The following is a 12,500-nucleotide window of genomic DNA, read 5'->3' as shown; positions in this document are numbered from 1 at the left end:
AGCAAAAAGACATCGCAAAGTGTTGCGAGATAATATTCAAGGAATTACGAAGCCTGCCATCAGAAGATTAGCTCGTCGTGGAGGTGTAAAACGTATATCCGGATTGATATACGAAGAAACTCGTGGAGTACTCAAAGTATTTCTCGAAAATGTTATCAGAGATGCGGTAACATATACAGAACACGCCAAAAGAAAAACCGTCACGGCCATGGACGTAGTATACGCTCTCAAACGTCAAGGGCGTACATTATATGGTTTCGGCGGTTAGATTCATATTCCGACGAGAAATTTAAAAAAAAAAAACGGTTCTTTTCAGAACCACAATTTGTTTTCAAAACGAATTCGATTTATATACTTTACTTTGGTGTGAGTAATAATTAACGAATTACCAAATTAAATTCGAACGATATACCCATCTAATTTTAAGCATTATCTGTCATTCTTTTGATTACCTGAATAATTGCTTCATTTTATCCTGTATACTTAACGAAATTATTAATTTCAACCTTACTACATCTGTATACGAAGAAGAAAAGAGAAGAACGATCTGTACAATTAGATTATATACCACTCGGTTTCTAAATCTATAGGACAGGGAAGCTACTGGTATCTAGCTAGCTAGCTAGGTAGCTCCCAAACTATTCAATTATTCACCAATAGAAATTACATATGAAACTTTTCTGAAACGCCGCTTTAAAACGCGATACCATTTGTACGTAAAGAAAAAATTGAAAAAATGAATATTCATAAACTGATCGAAGGTTAATGAACCACTGTCCAAATATTATTGTTTTATGCTTATAATATTCATCTATCCCATTTCACAAATTACTATGAATAATAATAACAACCTATTTTTATATACTCGTCATTCATTTCTGCAGATATTGAAATGTATGTATGCATTCATCTATGCTATATAATTTAATTAGGTATATTTTTTTTTTTTCATTTATTCATTCCAATTTACTCATGATTGTCTATATTGTAATTCCACGAACAAGAATGTATAATATTTCTATGGATATTGTTATGTTTATTCATTTGTATACCTAAATCTGATATTACTGCATACATTTTATTTTCATCACGAATAAACGTACAGACATTCTGATATTTGATTTCAGCAAATAGAAATCACTTGTTTCGGCACGAAAATAAGAAGTTGAACAATAATAATATTATTAATCATGTATACATGTATACGTAAATATGCGCAAGCAAGAAAGAAACAATCGCATATCGTGCTGCGTCAACAATTGTATCGAAAAGCGATGACAAGAAAAAAAAAAAAATATATGCAATTGTCGAATTCATTAGAGAAAATCGTTGTGGCCCTGATAAGGGCCGATATTTTATTTGTCGCTTTCCTCTCTCAGGAAATGTGTACTTATGCCTTCTTTTCGGTTTTTTTCGGTAACAAAACCGCCTGAATATTGGGCAAAACACCACCTTGAGCAATGGTTACTCCTGATAACAATTTATTGAGTTCTTCGTCGTTTCGAATGGCCAGCTGTAAATGTCTAGGAATGATACGGGTTTTTTTGTTATCGCGAGCCGCATTACCGGCCAATTCCAAGACTTCAGCTGCCAAATATTCCATTACTGCGGCTAAGTAAACCGGGGCGCCGGCACCAACTCGTTCGGCATAATTTCCCTTACGAAGGAGTCGATGAATACGTCCTACTGGGAATTGGAGTCCAGCCCGACTGGAACGGGACTTTGCCTTTCCCTTAACTTTACCTCCTTTTCCACGTCCAGACATGTCGAATCGTAGATTAGTATTATATATCGGATAAATTTAAAGAATTCACTGAGAATTATTCGATGTTGCTCTAACAGTAGCTTTCTATACAATGATTTCTATATAGAATCGACCTGTATTAATACCGTCCTACCGACCAATGGGCGTTCTCGAACGCTCAACTTTCCGGTGGGCGGAGCCTACTAGAGTTCCAGTTACTATCTGAAATAGTGACGACAGAGTGGCGTCTTTTACACACATACACAACATTCGATTGCTGAACCTCATTGAGTGCAGACGTGTCTGAGCGATTAAGTGTTTTCTCCAATTTATTTAGTGAATGTGGCAGCCGTGCGGCGGTGTGTTATTTCTTGCTATAAATAGCGCGTTCGTTTTGTGCGTGAGCAGACAACCACACTTTTGGTGAGTACGTTCAAAGATATCATTTCCGTTGCGTTCTTGGTGCTCATACTTGTTTCTGAGTGTCCGAAAACAAAGCTTTGAATTGCGGCAGTATGGAGGAACTGCTTTGTAGCCTGGCAGGGAAGGAGAAGGGCGAAATTATTGGCTTTATAAGCCAATTAATTTCAGCCCTTGGCCTGTCCCAGTCAGACCTGCTTGGCAGAGCTTCGCCAGGCCCTGGGGACGACTGTCAGTCTACGACAGGTCGTAAACAGGGAGTGGCTAAGGCCCCGACTGGCCGTAGGAAAGCTAACTCGGACCGAGACTACAGCGACAGCGATAGTGTAGCCTCCTTCTCCTCATCAGTCTCGAAAAAGAGACGCTTCAACGATGGATTTCCTCCTCTTCCATCAGTGTCAAGACGCCGTATCGACGAATGGATACGGCACGAAAAAACTGAAGTCAAACAAGTACTATCCAAAAAAGAAAAGAAGCTCAAAAAAAGAGCAATGTTACAAAATGTTCAGGCAGAGGCTCGGAATTACTATTCCGAGTCCGAGACCTCATCACGTCAAGCGGCCCAAAATCAGGCCAAAGAGAAGGCCGCACCTAGCGAAAGCGCTAAAAGCGGCCCCAACGAACCTGAAATCGTTGAAAATGTTGTCGAGATGGAAGATCTCGACGCAAATGCAAACGAGGGTGCTTCTACTACGGGAAGCACCGTCAAATCAGTTCATGGCGAGGAGCCCACCCCCCCTACCCCTCTGAAGCAAGACATCCCGTCTACGGCTTCAAAGGCTAAAATTCCACCTATTGTTGTCCGACAGAAGGACAAATGGGTACCACTGTTGAAACTGACGACTAGAGAGAACATCAAGTTCTCGAAAGCCGTCAATTTACATGACGGGATAAAAGTTCAGCCGGAGTCTCCTGACGACTATCGGCGGCTGGCAAGGCTTTTGGTGAGGGAAAAAATCCCTCACCATACTTACTCGCTCCCCGAAGAGCGGCAACTACGTGCCGTCATCAGGGGAGTGCCAGAGCACCTGGCAACTTCCGATGTGCGTGAGGAGCTTGAATCAAAAGGCTTTGACCTCACCAGCGTCACGCGCATGAAGCGCGCTGGCAAACCTATGCCTCTGGTCCTCGTCTTGCTAGACAGGGATCAGAAGCATATTTTTGAGGTCAAAGACCTCTTGTGCGTGAAGGTTCAGGTCGAACCCCAACACGCGAAAACTTCGGTGGGTCAATGCCACCGTTGTCAACGCTTTGGACACTGCCAACGCAACTGCTTGGCAGTGCCCATCTGCGTTAAATGCGCTGGCAGGCACTTAACCAGTGCCTGCAAAAAGACCAAGGCTGACCCCCCGAAGTGCAATAATTGCAAGGGGGCTCACACAGCCAATTACCGTGGCTGCCCCGCGTACCCAAAGGTACAAAAGAAGGGGCAGACCACAACAAGGAAACCAGCCTCCTCAGGGAGACCTGCGGGGTCTGGACGCGTCCAGGAGGGGGTCAGCTTTGCAAAAGCTGCATCTAAGGGCGCAAGTACTGCAAGTACTTCTGCAAAGCCCACCTCCCCTCGACCTGAACCCTCACCTCAGACTCAGGGGGTTTCAGACATCTGTGCCGCACTGGACCAGATGAAAAAGTTATTCGTCAAATTCCCCGTGTTACAGACAATGTTCACGGTGAATACAAGCGTGATGACCGGAACTGCCAATGTCTAGACAACCAACGTTGCCTAGATCTCTGAAGATAGTTTTTTGGAATGCCAATGGCATTCGAACAAAGAAGCTGGACTTCGAAAACTTCCTCATTGAAAACAACATAGATGTGGCTCTAGTCCAAGAGACACATCTAAGGAACGAATCCATTGTCATTCCAAATTACAGATTCTTTCACAGAGAACGTGTTGGACGTGCTGGAGGGGGAGTCGGCATTTTTGCCAAGCGATCCCTGCAGTGTGTCCAATACGGCATTGACAGTGCTCGGTTGCACGGTACTGAGGCCGTGGGGGTCGAAATTCAACTGAGAAGGGGTTGTCACAGAATAATCTCGGTTTACAACCCTCCGAACATTCGTCTACTCCCAGAATCTCTGGATGAACTGCTGATGGGAAGCAACATTCCGACAATTGCTGCTGGCGACTTCAATGCCAAGCACAGACCTTGGAGCAGAGCCACAAATCGAAACGGCCAAGCGCTCCATGCGCATGTTGACAGACATGAATATCTCGTGCTGGGACCAGATGAGCCTACGTACTATCGCGGGCAGACTAGGCCTGACGTACTAGACATCGCGCTTCTCAGAAACGTCACTCTGACCAGTGAAATTTACGTTCTGTCGGAACTGGATTCTGATCATAATCCAGTAATCCTGGTACTGGGCGATGATCTTCCTCCCCCTGAATATCGCGTGAGATCTAAGACGGACTGGGATGTCTTCACAGCCCAGCTCGAAGAGATGCGCGCCCCTCCTGAGGTACTCGACTCTCCCGACGAACTCGACGCGGCAGTTGAGCGTTTCGAGCTTTCCGTGAATGATGCGTTTCGAGCGGCCACCTCCAGGGAGGAGTGTCCGCTGAAGAGCTACAACGAGTTTCCCCCTCGTATCAAAGCCTTGATACGAGAGAGAAACCGCCTGAGAAGGCTCTACCAGCGAACCCTTTTCCCAGGGGACAAAACAGCGGCGAACAGGATGGCCAATCGTGTCAAACAGGCCATCAATGAACACCGAAACGAAAGGTGGGAAGAGCTCTTGGAATCCTTCGAACCTGGGAGTGACGAGCTTTGGCGAGTCACTCGTAGGCTCAGGGGGAAGAAGACTGCTCTCTCACCCATTCACGGAGAGCGCGGAGTGTGCTACTCCCCCGCCGACAAGGCGTTAGCCTTTGCAGACACGATGGAACGTCAGTTTCAACTTAACGTTGACGACGACGACGACATCGACCGCGATATGCTGCTGGAAGACCGGGTTCACCGACTTCTCAGGGAGGATGACGACGACGACATCCGTCCAGCTTCTATGGAGGAGCTGAAGGGTCTCATCAAGGCTGCGAAAGCAAAGAAGGCTCCGGGAGCCGATTCAATAACTAACAAGTTGTTGAAGAGACTCCCGGAAAACAGCGTTGAATTCTTGCTGAGTCTCATCAACAGTTCGTTGGCCCTCAGACACTTCCCTAGAAGGTGGAAGCATGCGATCGTCGTCATGCTCCCGAAACAGGGTCAGAACCAGCTGTTCCCGCAGAACTATCGCCCGATCAGTCTACTCTCGTCGGCGGCTAAGCTGGCTGAAAGAGTCGTACTGCAAAGACTCAACGAAGAAGTTGAGGACCGAAATGTTCTGCCTAATGAACAATTCGGCTTCAGGAGAGATCACTCCACTGAACTACAGGCTCTAAGGTTGGTCGAGAACACCATCAGCGAGCTGAATATCAACAAAAAAGTACATATAGTACTTTTAGATATTTCAAAGGCCTTCGACCGAGTATGGCACGAAGGCCTTATACATAAGCTAAACGCGCTCGACCTACCTCGGGGCCTGGTCCGGTGGATCGGATCTTTCCTGAGAGGCAGAACCTTTCAGGTTAGAGTAGAGGGCTCTCTGTCTGACAACAGAGAGATCCTCGCTGGAGTGCCACAGGGGGCCGTGCTCTCTCCGACGTTGTACTCACTCTATACAAGCGACCTGCCCAGGTCCGATAGAGTGAAGATATCCCTGTACGCCGATGACACGGCTCTACTCTCGTCTTCCATGGGGCGTGAGCTCGGCGTCGTCTACATGCAACGTGCATTGGACGACCTCGAGCGCTGGTACCTCGAATGGAAGATCCGAGTAAACCCGGAAAAGACTCAGGCGATAACCATGGGGAGATTACTATCTTCTCCGGCCAGAAAAGTGAGAGTCTCTGGGAGGGAGATTGACTGGCAAGCGCGGGTAAAGTACCTCGGCCTTTTAATAGACCGTAGGCTCACTTGGAACCCGCACATCATGTACGTTAAGTCCAAGATCGAGGGTCGGATCGCCGGTCTGTACCCTCTGATCAACAGAAAATCCAAGATGAGTCTTAAAAACAAAATTATGATCTACAACTCGATGTTCAAGCCTGTCATCATGTACGCTTCAGGCGTCTGGGGACAAGCGGCTCCGTCCAACATTTCCATTTTGGAAAGGTTACAAAATAAGCTAATTAGGATGATTGTGAATGCTCCTTGGTTCGTGCGGAATGAAGCCATCCGCAGAGATTTGCAGCTGCCTTCCATTCGGCAGTCCATTCAGTCGAGGAATGAGAGAGTTTTCGAAAAAACGGAAACTCACGAAAACCCGTTAGTTAGGGAAGCCACAGATTATGCTGTAGACGACCCCTCCCGATATAGAAGGCCCCGACACTCTGTCGAATGAGGCCCTCATGTCCCCCGTTAAAGGATGAATAACTTTTTCATCCATCCCACCCCAGCCAGGTAGGGGTATCCCGTGAAGGGCGGCACTGATGTCTAAGGACTTCATGCCGTCATCCATCAGTCATGTACCCATTGGCCCATCTCAAGGCCAATGATCAGCCGAAAGGGTAGGGGAGCTGGTCTCCAAATCCTGAATGAACTGAAGATGATCGTCAAGCGTCTTTTACATTGAGTCGAAAGCAAACCTGCACGATAGTACTTGTTTGTTTGATATTGACGAAATTAAATTTTCAGAATGCCACCCAAAGCTAGTGGAAAGGCTGCGAAGAAGGCCGGAAAGGCCCAAAAGAATATATCGAAGACCGATAAGAAAAAGAAGAGGAGGAGGAAGGAAAGTTACGCAATTTATATCTACAAAGTATTGAAACAAGTCCATCCCGATACCGGAATATCCAGTAAAGCGATGAGCATCATGAACAGTTTCGTAAATGATATATTTGAGCGTATCGCAGCGGAAGCCTCCCGTCTTGCTCATTATAACAAGCGATCGACTATTACGAGCAGAGAAATTCAGACTGCAGTACGTCTGTTACTTCCTGGTGAATTGGCGAAGCACGCCGTCAGCGAAGGCACCAAAGCAGTTACGAAATATACCAGTTCGAAATAATTTACTTATTCCGGTCTACGATATACATTCTTAAAAAAAAACGGTTCTTTTCAGAACCACAAAATATTTATGAAAGAATTCTTACAATATCGTTTCGACGCTGAATGATAATTTATTTTTGCTAGGGCGCTAGGTCTCACTCGGTTGGGTTGCCTTGTTATCAGTACATTGTTACCTCCTTTCGTGAAACGCGCGATGATAATAAATAATTTTGCCACCTATATTTAGATGGTGCTTACCTACCTATCAACCTAAAAAGTTAACGTTCGTTACTGTTATACTAGTCATGTACTCTATTACTTATGTTATTTTTTAACGTGTTTTTTATTTACGTGCTAATATGTTGTCTAAAAACGTTTATGATTAGCATTTCTGATTTCGACTATAACATTGACGATTTATATATTTCGGGTGGGGGTGGGTGTGTATTACTCCGTTATAGATAGAGCTCACAGTATCGTCGTTCGTTCGTTCGTTCGTGTTGTAGTATCGACCTTTTTATTGAAAGTATATTACGATGATTATATCTTATCGAATATAACATTAATAACGTTCGTTATTATTCGAATGCCGTTTTCATCGAACACTTTTATAGGGATAATTTTTGAAAATGTTGATGCTATTAGAAGCGTCGGTTCTTGGTTATAGTCGTGTATGAAGGTAGACACGAGGTCTCTTCGATGCCCCTATTCACTCGTGTATTTATCGAGTATTATCGGCTAATGTATCATGTTTCTATAGACAGTCGCGCCTATGATATTTATTCGAAGGTTCCTTCCAGATCATCGATTACGAGTATTTTCGGAAAGGAATTGTCTGGAGTTACGTCAAAATCATCAATACTTCATATTTCATTGTAATTTACTGTGAGTTGTCGAGGTTTAATATTAGCTTTTTCTTATCAGAAAATATTTTCGGAATACGTAGAATCTATCCACGTTATTGTGCTAGTCGAAGTCTAAATAGGAAACCGGCATTGATTTCGTAAAGAAGTTGATGCGAACATTTCGACAGCAGAATGGAAGCCGTCAATATCGTGTCTAACGAGAATGTCGAGCGTTCAGTCTCCCGTCCGCCTGTGCTTCGACCCAGAATATTTAAACAAACGGAACACCAGAGGACTACATCATTCTCTCTAGACGCCTAACGAGTGTAGCATCTATCTTCCGAGAATATATTGTCAGTTGTTTTTTTACTATGGCAGACATAGAAAATCAGAATTCTTCGGCTTCGGCTAATTCATCTTCGTCGCCGCAGGCACAGTCTACTGCGAAGAAAGAAAAGAAAGTTAAAAATCCAAGAAGTAAACCTTCTCACCCACCTACGTCGGAAATGGTTAATAACGCTATTAAAGGATTGAAGGAACGGGGTGGTTCCTCTTTACAAGCCATAAAAAAATATATTGCGGCGAATTATAAGGCTGACGCAGAAAAAGTGGCACCTTTCATCAAGAAATATCTTAAATCTGCGGTTGCTTCCGGATCATTAGTACAAACTAAAGGAAAAGGTGCATCGGGGTCGTTCAAATTGGCATCGGCATCTTCTGGTTCGGCAAAACCGTCGGCTACCGAAAAGAAAACGTCCGGTACGGCCGGTGCGAAGGCCAAAAAAACTCCCGTTAAACGCGTAGCTGGTGAAAAAGCTAAAACCGGCAAGAAGGCTGCTGCATCACCGAAAGGTAAGAAAGCCTCTCCGGAAAAGAAAGCGGCTGCCGCAGCCAAGCCTAAAAAGGTAACTGCCGAGGATAAAAAGACCGTCGCTTCTAAGGTTTCGTCCGCGACTTCTGCTAGTAAAACCAAGTCTCCTTCGAAAGCAAAGAAAACTAACAAAGGACCAACAAAAAAGCCGAAAGCACCCAAACCGAAAACCGCGAAAGCGACCCCTGCATCGGCATCTTCTCCGAAAGCCAAAAAAGCTGCCTCTCCAAAAAAGAAGAAGTAAATTCTTCTATCAGTTGACTTCTCTCTCCGGCGACGAAGTCTAAGAAAACAAATGGCCCTTTTCAGGGCCACAATTTTTTTTACAAGAATTCGTATATAATTCAACTGTCCAACAAATATATAAATAAATAGTCAGAACTACCTACCTAGCCTATCCCTATAAACAGAAAAAAAATAGATAAATAATATTTCTTCCGCCGCCGCCGCCGACTATCGAATTGATATGAATCGAATAATTTCGTAAAAGAGTAAAAATTAAAAAATATTGCTCTGTCTTTCTATTTCATTGAAATATGTCTTGTGAACAGTTGACTTATTTTCTGATATTGGGATCGTTTCAGGAAAATGAGTCAAAATCATTTCGAGATTTCCAAACTAAGGGTGTTCCATTTGAGAAATCACTGATTTTTATATCTTCAGAATTACTCATCGACTCCAAATACCTCGTTCATCATTTTGGAAATGTTACTCCTCCTACAAGACGACGGAATGTAATATTTTGATGAATCAATAATAGCTTATGTATTCTATGAGACTTGTTTTCAATTTTATAGGGAAATGGCTCGAGAACCGAATAATACCTACTTTTTCTGTATAAACGATCGAATATCTCGAGAACGATTCATTTTTGGTATAGGGTATATTACAAAAAGTCACTCGAGATTTATGCCAGGTATTCAAAAATATGAATCAGAGGAAATTTACGAAAAGATGGTGATGTTATGAGCGATCTTTCATTCAGTGATCGCTTGTTTTTCGTTATTTATCTCAGCCGTTTCTAAAAATGATCTTTTCGAAAGATTCGTTTCGGAAAGTAAAAAATTTCAGTATTATAATCCATATTTGGATCATACTGAACATGTTCTGCAAACACCCGTGATTTAATATTTACGTGATGCGAGTTATTGAAAATATCATACATTCATTCATTCATTCATTCATATCTATCGATAAACGAATTCTTTCATCAATTGCATTTTGTGGTTCTGAAAAGAACCTTTTTTTTGTATATATTTTCAATATATATTGGGATATATATATATGAAATTAAGCTCGTTCTCCGCGTATTCTCCTTGCTAACTGAATGTCTTTGGGCATAATGGTAACGCGCTTGGCGTGAATGGCGCACAAATTCGTATCTTCGAAGAGTCCTACCAAATACGCCTCGCTAGCTTCTTGCAAAGCCATGACGGCTGAACTTTGGAATCGTAAATCGGTTTTGAAATCTTGAGCGATTTCTCGAACTAAACGTTGAAAGGGTAATTTCCTAATCAACAATTCAGTACTCTTCTGATAACGTCGAATTTCTCGGAGAGCAACAGTACCGGGTCTGTAACGATGAGGTTTTTTAACACCTCCCGTAGCCGGTGCACTTTTGCGAGCTGCTTTAGTAGCTAATTGTTTTCTCGGAGCTTTACCTCCAGTCGATTTACGAGCGGTCTGCTTGGTACGAGCCATTTTCAAAACCTATTGCGAATTGTAACGAACGAAATGTATACCGAACGATAGACGGACAACATATGAACTGAGTCGGCTTATACACGCCAACTATTATATACCATCTAGACGAGACGCCATTGGTCCGATTTCCAGTTGTGGGCGGAGTCATGAAATTTAACAAAACCCGACCGAGTTCGGTGTAGAACTTTAGTCGAAGTCTGTCGTTAGTATCACTAACAGTATTTCATTCGTATCGTGCAGTATATAATTTATTCTTAACATTCGAAATGACTGGTCGTGGCAAGGGAGGTAAAGGTTTAGGAAAAGGAGGAGCGAAACGTCATCGTAAAGTATTGCGTGATAATATCCAAGGAATAACGAAACCTGCCATTAGAAGATTAGCCCGTCGAGGTGGTGTTAAACGTATTTCGGGTTTGATATACGAAGAAACTCGTGGAGTACTCAAAGTATTTCTCGAAAATGTTATCAGAGATGCCGTAACATATACCGAACATGCGAAACGCAAAACCGTCACAGCCATGGATGTTGTATACGCCCTGAAAAGGCAAGGTCGAACCTTGTACGGATTTGGCGGTTGAATTTAATGCCTCCCCCTGTATTGTCCTTACCGTTTCCATAAAAAAAAGGTTCTTTTCAGAACCACAAAAGCTTATGAAATGAATTCGTGTGTATTTTTTATATTTTTGAAGTAAGTCTCAGGTCAAGAAAGTAATACAAATCATGAAATTATGAAACAACAAAATTTAATTGACGCTCCGGAGGGGCGACTTCATTGATGATTCCAGTGGCGCATTTGCTTTTTCAGCTGCAGGAAAACCCGGAAAAACCTGCAGCAGCAGCAAGCACCACATCATGTGAACATCTTGATCTACTAATGTCTTCTCTTTTATAAAACAAAATGTAGGGTATCTCCAGAGACTACAGTAAATTTAGAACATCGCCAGAACACTTAGTGACACGACTATCGTCAAACTTAATCGACCTCTGCCCTCCGGTAGCAAGCAGAATATCGGAAGCGTGAAATAAAAATTTGAATTGGAAATTTTGGCGAAATAACCCGAACGGAAAGTGTAGTGAAAATATAAAAGATAACGGAAAGTGTAGTGAAAATATAAAAGATAACGGAAAGTGTAGTGAACGTTTACCTCTGCCTTCCGCGAACAAGCAGAATATCGGAAGCGTGAAATAAAAATTTGAAATGGAAATTTTGGCGAAATAACCCGAACGGAAAGTGTAGTGAAAATATAAAAGATAACGGAAAGTGTAGTGAAAACATAAATATAACGGAAAGTGTAATGAAAGTTTACCTCTGCCTTCTGGGAGCGAGCAGAATTTCGGAAGCGTGAAGAAAATATTTCAGATGGAAACTTTGGCGAAATAACCCGAACGGAAAGTGTAGTGAAAATATAAAAGATAACGGAAAGTGTAGTGAAAACATAAATATAACGGAAAGTGTAATGAAAGTTTACCTCTGCCTTCTGGGAGCGAGCAGAATTTCGGAAGCGTGAAGAAAATATTTCAGATGGAAACTTTGGCGAAAATAATCGTGAACGGAAAGTGTGGTGAAAATATAAAAGATAACGGAAAGTGTAGTGAAAACATAAATATAACGGAAAGTGTAGTGAAAACATAAATATAACGGAAAGTGTAATGAAAGTTTACCTCTGCCTTCTGGGAGCAGCAGAATTTCGGAAGCGTGAAGAAAATATTTCAGATGGAAATTTTGGCGAAAATAATCATGAACGGAAAGTGTGGTGAAAATATAAAAGATAACGGAAAGTGTAGTGAAAACATAAATATAACGGAAAGTGTAATGAAAGTTTACCTCTGCCTTCTGGGAGCGAGCAGAATTTCGGAAGCGTGAAGAAAACATTTCAGATGGA

The sequence above is a fragment of the Leptinotarsa decemlineata genome, unplaced genomic scaffold (assembly GCF_025532065.1).
Source record: "Leptinotarsa decemlineata unplaced genomic scaffold, Ldec_3_MD MMD2_tig00005484, whole genome shotgun sequence".
NCBI lineage: Eukaryota > Metazoa > Arthropoda > Insecta > Coleoptera > Chrysomelidae > Leptinotarsa > Leptinotarsa decemlineata.
This window is presented reverse-complemented; position numbering follows the sequence as displayed.